Here is a 7321-nt window from a genome sequence, read left to right on the forward strand (position 1 = left end):
TTTTGCCAAACCAAAATTTCTTTAAAGAAAAAAGAGTCTTTTAAAAATACTGTAACTTTATTTAGTACAAAGTTCTCTTAACTATGATATCAGATGGGTGATCCATATTTCAAAATATAAATAAAGCATCATCATAACGCTATATCTGCTTATTAGAAGACATTCCTCAGAGAATTGAAAAGATAATTCATAGCTGAGGAAAAAACCTGTGCAAATTATATGTATGATTACACCAGGATATACAAGAGTGAGTCAAAATTTATCCTAACTCCAGTTATATCAAAACTCCTATCCACATCCATGGCTGACCACAACAGTGAGTGTACATGTGAAATGATTCTGTCAAATAGAAAAAAGATTGTGAATTATGTGGCAAATCCCTTATAAATCAGCCATGGCTCTGCCTTTGAAATAATCCATGAAAGAACTGGACTTCAAAAAGTTTCTGTGAGACAGGTAACTCACAAAAGAGCATTAACAGAAGCAGTTGCATATCTGCAAGCAAAATTTGAACTGATACTTGAAGGAAGACAAAAGTTTTCTTAGAAAAAAAAATCATTACTAGTGATGAGACATGGATTCATCATCGCAACCCTAATAGTAAACAGCAGAATATAGAAAGGAAACATCCTCAGTCACTGACCAAGAAAAAGTTCAGAAGTCAATTACCAGCTGGAAAATTGATGTTTACCATTTCCAGGGATTCACAAGAGCCAGTATTGGAACACTGTCAGGAAAAGCATTCAACAATCAATAGTGCTCCTTTCAGTGAAATGCTCAGTGAAGAGTTGAAGCCTAAACTGGATTAAACACAGAGAACTGCTATCCAAGGGCCTTGCGATCTTGCATGGCAATGCACACCCACACTCCTCTGTCCATACTGTTGACACTGTGAAACTTCATTTTGAGGTGTTAAAGTATCTTCCCTATGGTCCTGATCTTGCTTCATGAGATTTTCATCTATTTGGTCCCCTGAAAGCATCCCTTTAGCATCTCTCATGAAGAAGCAAAGACAAGCAGTGTCTTTATGGCTTGCTGCTAAGCCTAAACATTTTAAAATAAGGGAATATGTAAGCTACTTGACAGATGGACAAAGTGTGTTGAAAAGCAAGGAGATTATGTCAAAAAGTGATGTATTTATCTTTTTTAAAAGCTGATTAAAATAAATTGTACAGTCAGAATGTGAACAATTTTGGCTCACTCTCATATAAAGAGCTTTCAAAGCTTAAGTACAAAAAAAACCCTTAAAAGTACAAAATGACCCATTTAAAACATATTGAAATCATAAGCTTTTCAAAATTTCATTACATTTCCATATGTATTTCTTATGATCTTTTGATCATTATGCTTTCATTCTTGTAAAACATCCTAAAAATAGTCCATCTTCAGCAATAAAGGGTGCATGAGATTGCTAGACCAGAGATATAGGTTGTTGATTCACATCCAGGGATATGTAAACAGGATAAACCCAGTGGGGGAGGGGGAAGAAATCTGTTCTAGGATCAGGAACTTTAAATAAGAATACAGTTATTAAGACCATGGGCACCATTTGGTCTAGACTGTGGATCTGGGGGCAGTGAAAATAGGCTATTAGGGGTAGACTGTAAACTCCATGTTGTTGTTAAGTGCTGTTGAGTCAATTCTGACCCATAGCGACCCCGTGGTTTCTGAGGAGCAGTTAGTGAGCTTGAACAGCCAGCCTTATCGTTCAAACCGATTTTGAAGTCCAGCGTATTAACCTACAGTGCCACACCAGGACTCTGTAAACTCCATGGTGGTGTTTCGTGGTTATGTGCTGTGGAGTCGGTTCCGACTCATAGTGACCCTGTACAGGGTTTCCGAGGCTATAAACCTTTATGGGAGCAGTAAGCCTCATCTTTCTCCTGTGGAACAGCTGGTAGTTTTGAACTGCTGACCTTGCGGTTCCCAGCCCATTTCGTATAGTACCCATTAAAAGGGGAAACTGGAGGAGGAGCGTTTTCAAGATAGGGGAATGAAACTCTTGGCAGGCCAGCCATGTGGCGCATCTGCCTGTGCCTACTGAGTTGGGCACCCAATGTTGCAAAATCAAATAAAGAAAACCTTGCTCTTGCTAAAATGAGTATAGATTGGATTTCTTGAGCATTTGTTAGTATTAACAATGTTTCTCACATTCTGAAATGTATATATATGTATAACAACCCATCCATTACTGAAATTTTACAGTTTAATGGATATAAACCAAATATATATGAAACCATAGAATCTGATTTAATAAATAATCGATCAATGCCAACATTGCAAGAGTTTTCAAAGTATCTCTACTAGTTCTCAGCACTTCTTTCTTTTCTATAAATTGTTGTTGTTGTTATGTGCCGTGGAGTCGGTTCCGACTCATAGTGACCCTGTACGGGGTTTCCGAGGCTGTAAATCTTTACGGAAGCAGAAAGCCTGTGATAATCATTGTCTTTATTCATTAAATTTTACAGTTTATACCTATGTCTCTAAGGCATATAATTTAATCTGTTTTTAAAATTATATAAATCGAATATAAGCCAAATTATTTATCTGCCTCAATAGCATCATTATAAATTATTAATTCTTGTTATTGTTTAGTTGAATTACACTTTTTCCTTCCATGTACCATATCTTGACTAATTCATTTGATAACAATATAATTTATACAAAATTTGCAAGCCTTTCAAAGTTCTTTAATTTTATGACTAGGCTCTGTAATGTAGTCCATGGTAGCCGTGGTGGTGATGGTATGCTGTTGAGTCTGACTCATAGTGACCCTGTTAGTGGTTTTTGAGGCTGTAAACCTTTCCAGGAGTGGAAAGCCTCCATTTTGTCCTCGTAGGTACAGGTATATTCGAACTACTGACCTTACAGTTGTAATCAATTATGCTACTAGGCTTCTTTAATGTACTCCATACAGGTATTTAATGTTTCTGTTTTTGTTTTTAACTGTGTCTTTTATAATTATATGCTATTTTTTACCCTGTGTAGTAGCAGTGTAGTGGTTACGAATCAGGCTGAGAACTTTATGGTCAGCAGTTCAAAACAACCAGCTGTTCCACCGGAGAAAGATGAGGCTTTCTGCTTTCCGAAAGTTTTACAGCCTTGGAAACCCTGTACAGGGTTGCTATAATTCAGAACCGACTCCACGGCATCACCACCACCAGTATACTTACCTTTCCATTCTTTCTTCTCATATACTAAAGCTGCCCTACCACATATTTTGCTCACTTACTTAAAATATAAATGCCAGCTCATTTATAAACAGTCTATTAATCCCTATGTTTCTATGTTTCTTACAAATAATATGGAACTATGGAGTATTTTTTACCAAATTTTCATAGTTTAATTTTGTAAAGAAATGTAATTCAATCTAATTTACATGTATCACCTATATATTTTATTATAGCCCTCTTAGATTTTCTCTCCTATTTATTTTAATATTTTACATGCATTTTCATTTCTATTATTATTGCTTAATGTTTTATTGGAATTTTGAAACCATTCTTAGAACATATGTCCTAGTCTTTAATTATTCCTATTTTAGCCATCATATGTAAACATATTTTTTTGTTCTCTTTTCTTATTAAGGTATTATATTTTCCAGCTGTTTTCTTATCCTTCTAATAGGATATAATATTTTTAAAACCTTGATTAGTGAACCATAACCAAAATGATATATCTGAAACACTTTTATTTTTCCGTCATTACCATGTCCTCTTTAACATCTTTTTTTTTTTTTTTTTTTAACTAGGTTTGTGCCAGTAATAGATTTATTGCTTCTCCACTTAAAATTTAACCTTTTTGACTGCTGTGTTAAAATACTGTGTAAAATTATAAGAATTTGGATCGTTAAAATGTTTTGCTTTTGCCAGCTGGCACAGAAGGTTTTCAGGGGAATCAAAAAACATTGCAATAAAAAGATTGGATTGCTTGAAGCACTTGCAGTTTCTTCAACATAAGTGCACTGCAATGCACAAAGCTTCTACAGTGCTTTGAAGCATGGATGATTTCTTCATCATGTAATTTGTGGTACACACATCCTTAACAATTTACTGAATCTCAACATCAGCTCACCAGCCCATCACAAGAAAATACATTCTTGCCAAGAATATGTAGCTGTGTGATGTTTTTAACCAAATTTTCATGGTTAAATTTTGTGAAGAAAGGTAATTTAGTCTAATTTATATACATCACATATATGTTTCATTATATCCATCTTAGAGATTTTCTTTCCTACTTAATTTACTATTTTACATAACATAACATAACATTTTATATAACAACATATATTGTTATTTTTTACTGTTTTGCTGGAATTTAAAAACCATTCTTGGAGCAAGGCATGTAAAATGGAGGACCCTACAATTCCATTGTCTTCCAGAATAGGAAAACGTGGAAATTAAAAAAATCCACATCCTTGGGGGAATTGCACAATTTAATTCAAGAATTAAAAACAAAAATATTTAGAAACAAGGCGTGATGATTCTTATCACACTTTCCTTTATCTTACCAGCTTGGCTTATAATGAAGACAGATGGAACTCAGTAAATGAATGTAGGCTATCACATTTACTCAGTTGGTGATTTGAATCACAACTGCATTCCCAAATGTAGCAACTTAATCAGAAAAAAGATCAAGACAGCCCCTTAGCCATGGTATGCAGATATTAGAAAAACAAATGCATCTTTCTGCATGTTCATCTCCAAGGACCACTACACAGGGTATTTTTAACTACCAATGCCAAGAATACACCTTCCAAGTATTCCTTCAGAGCTATGTCAGTTCTTCTGCTTTCTGCTTGTTATAGTTTCCCAATAACTGGATCATCATAAATTGCACAGAACATTATACTAGTCCACTCTTTTGACCACATTATGATGACTCGGTCTAATGTGAAGAAGTAACATGTACTTGAGGCATCTTGGTAAGACATATATAGATAACATACAATGAAATCTCTACACATTCAGTGGTCTGAAGAGGATGAGATATTCCATACAAAGTGGTTGAGATAGCCCCACACAGGTGAAAGGCTGATTACTTTGCCACTTCAGTCTGTCACCCAGTATTTTCAACCATATCTTAAACTCTGTGGCAAGTTTATGAGAACACTGGCTGAGCTCAAGGGAAATATGAGATATGGGAAATCAACTTTAGATATCAATCAGAGTATCTTGGCCATTTATAGAAATTAAGCTTTGCATCTTTTCTACTTTCTTATTGTTATTGTTGTCCTTAAGTGCCATCAAGACTCTACATTGTGTTTCTAAGGAGTGTCTGTAAATTTGAATAACCAATCTTGTAGTTCAAATTGATCCTGTGATCCAGTACTTATCCTATAGTACCACACCAAGACTTTATATTTGCTTATTATATTTATTAATTTGAAAATACTATTTTTGTCAGTTTTCTCTTTAAATTTTTTAATTGTTTTACAAGTTGATGGAAATCAACTAGTCATTAAGTTTTAAAAATACATACATGTAAGAGGGAACTTCAAAAACTTTGAGGTAAAATTCCATTACCTTTTAATTCTATTTTTCCACAAAATTTTTTATGCCAAACACACACATAAGTTACAAAATCATAGAAATGTTTATTAAACAATAATATCAAAATATGAAACTACTGTGTCTCAATTTATCCTCCATTTAGGTCTGAATACTTCAGAAAACTATATTTCTATTTCTATAGCTCTTCCCCCAAAGAATTGTGTGCTCTTTGATTTATACCATGTCAAAACAGAAGTTTTGGCATTCTGGAGGGACTCAAATCATGTTCCCCTTAAATGTTCTTTTAATTTTGGGAACAAAAGAAGTTTAAAGGAGAAATATCAGCGCTGTTGGATAGGTGGGGTAGAAATTCTCGTAGAACATCCATTGCTACTCTTGAAGAATGGACAGGTGTATTGAATTGATACAAAATAAAAGTTAAAAAAAATCTCTGTACAGTTTTATTTAACCTTTTTCTCAACAATTAAGTTTTCAGTTTTCTTAAAAAAAAAGTCTTCATAATTAGCTCCTATAATCAAACCTTTGGAATCATGAATAATCACCATTATCTTCTCAGCTAACCTCTCTACCTTGAATTCATATTTGATGTCTTCCTGACTTTCCTTAAAATACTTGATTCATCTAAAAGTATTGATTTATGTGGGGCAGAATTCTCATAAAGTTGTTACAAAGATTCAGTTAGTTGGGAAGATGTCCATTTGACTTAAAAATTTGACATCAATCCTGATCTCAAAATAGTTCTTGCCAAGGGACAAAAACATACTTTTGGTTTGTATGGCACTGTGGATTAATGCACTGGACTGCAAGGTCAGTTGCTTTGAACCCACAAGGTCAGTGTTTCAAGTTCACCAGCAGCTCTTCAGAAATCCTATACAGGGTTGCTCTGGATTGGAAACGACTTGACAGTACTTAACGACTATGATAACAATATACAGATGTCTTTGAATGTAAAGAACTTAAAGTGACTGGAAAAAATGGTGAAGTAAAAGAACTGAACAGAAATTTTTAAAGGGCAGATTTAGAAGAGAAAGTCAAGTATCGTAATGAAATATGCAAAAACTTGGAGTTAGAAAATCAAAAGCAAAGAGTATGTGAGGATCGTGCTGGACTGGGCAGTGTTTTGTGCTGTTGTCCATTGAATCAACACAAGGGAACATAACAACAGCATATTCCCAAATTACCAATACCTAAATTTAATCACAGTATACATTATCCATCATCATTTCCTTTCTTACTTGTCATGAAATATCTCAAGGTATTCATTTCATAAGTATTTTCTGAGTATTTTCTTCCGATGAGGTACATACAACATATCAACAGAAGATGAACTCAGTAAATTGAACTTCCTAAAAATTAAATAGTTAAGCTCTTAAAAAGATTTCTGCAATAAAACAAGAAGAGATCTTGAAGAATGGGGGAAATAAAAAGTGCAATGACATATCGGACAAGGAACTAATCTCTAAAATCATAGAATGTTTTCAATTTTTTTTTGTCATTCTGTCAATGAATGTTACATTGACTGGTATGTGGGTTTCCAAGGTTAGTGGTGATACAATAATACAAACTAAGCGGTTTATAAGAACAGACTTTTTTTCTCTCAGAGACTGGGAGTGTGAGTTCAGGTCATGTTGATTCCTTTGAGGTTTACTATGACAGGAATGAAAAATCAAACAGGTTCTGAGAGAGAATTTGTGCATGCCTGTCTCCTTTTGGTATTTTCAGGTATTCCTTAGTGTGCAGCTCTGGCATCATACAGTGTTCTTCCTCTGTCTTGTTGTTTAAGGACACTGTTGTTGTTGTTGTCAGGT

This window comes from Chrysochloris asiatica, unplaced genomic scaffold, assembly GCF_000296735.1.
Source record: "Chrysochloris asiatica unplaced genomic scaffold, ChrAsi1.0 scaffold00247, whole genome shotgun sequence".
Lineage (NCBI taxonomy): Eukaryota > Metazoa > Chordata > Mammalia > Afrosoricida > Chrysochloridae > Chrysochloris > Chrysochloris asiatica.